Raw genomic sequence first — 1,515 nt, 5'->3', positions numbered from 1 at the left:
TACGTGCGTGCCCAAGATCCCGAGAGGAGAATGGAGGAGAAGGGATTGCGGCGTGACCATCCCCCCTGGGGGGTGATTTCTCGCTTTTTGTCTTTCTGTCTCTCTCTGTCTGTCTGGTGAGCGCACACGCCCTACAGTGAAAATCTCTCCAAAAAAAAAAAAAAAGATGTTAGTGTTGTGGGCCAGTAGGTTGTGTGGTGGTTAAGGCACTAGATCCCACATAGCTGACTCTGTGGTTCAATTCCTGAACCCAGCAGCTTGAAAAACATACTGGCGCATGTGTGTGTGTGCCCAAAATCCTGAGAGGAGAATGGAGGAGAAGGGAATGTGGTGTGGGTGATGGCCCACTTTCCATCTTTCTCTGTCTCTTTTCATCAAGTGCACATACCCTATGGCAAAAATCTTTTTTTTCCTTTTTTTTTTTTTTTTGCCCTATAGCAAATTAAAGAAAAATAAAATAATTTAAAACTTCACTGTTTGTCATTTCTTTTTCATTCATCCTAGATTTTTAGTGCTTTCATCTGCATACCAACATTTGACATATGCTTTCTTTGACATAGTGATTGGATGTGGAGAAATCAAATATATAAATTTTCATGCCATAGTTTTCATATTCATCTTATTTGTAACAGTGAATTTTACAAGGTAAGAATTGTATTTTTATTATTTTTGCTAAATTTAGGTTCTCAGGAATTAGAACTGGGAAACTGTGGAGTATGACAGAAAGGACTCTGGACATGGAGACAGGAGGCCTGTACTGTGTAGGCCTTGACGGCAGCTTGCTCTGCAGCCGGGGAAGTGTTTATTTTTCAAGGTTTCAGAGGGAATGAGAGGAGGTAGACAGCAGCACCTGGATCCCTCATGAGAGGAGACTCACAGAAATACAAATTGGTGGGCTCAGCCCAGCCAGTTCCGTCTCTGGAGAAGATCCTTGAGTGGCGCTAACATGCACTCTCTGTGGTTCTTATGCGTGTTAAAGCTAGAGCCCGCTGGACCAAATTAGCAGCTCCTAATCTCTGTTGGCTTTCGTCATCATCTGTTCCCACCACGGGCATGACAGCCGTTTGTTAGGCACTTGCCATGTGCCATTCCTGTTAATACACCATAGGTACTGTCCTTGCCGCATAATGACATTTGGTCAATGGCGAGCTGCATTTACAACGGTGGTCCCGTAAGATTATGACGGAGCTGAAAAACTCCTGTTCCCTAATGACGTCGTCATGGCATCGGAGCACAGCACGTTGCTGATGTGCCCGTGGTGATGCTGGTATTAAAAACACACGGCACCACACTTAGAGCTGGGCTTTGAAGATTTATTCTGGACCCATGAGTCTCTCCTGCAGCCCTCCAGGGAGCAGCCCCAACTGCTCTGGGGATACTCACAGGGACCAGCTGTGCTGCTGAGGACAAGATAAAGCTACCTCTATGTACAAGGAGAATTGATGTGTACGATTGTTATAGCAATATAATCTAAGGAAGGAGAGGAGAGAATAGGAGAGGGGAGAGGAGAGGAGA

This window comes from Tupaia chinensis, unplaced genomic scaffold (assembly GCF_000334495.1).
Source record: "Tupaia chinensis unplaced genomic scaffold, TupChi_1.0 Scaffold000532_1, whole genome shotgun sequence".
In the NCBI taxonomy this organism is placed as follows: Eukaryota; Metazoa; Chordata; class Mammalia; order Scandentia; family Tupaiidae; genus Tupaia; species Tupaia belangeri.
This window is presented reverse-complemented; position numbering follows the sequence as displayed.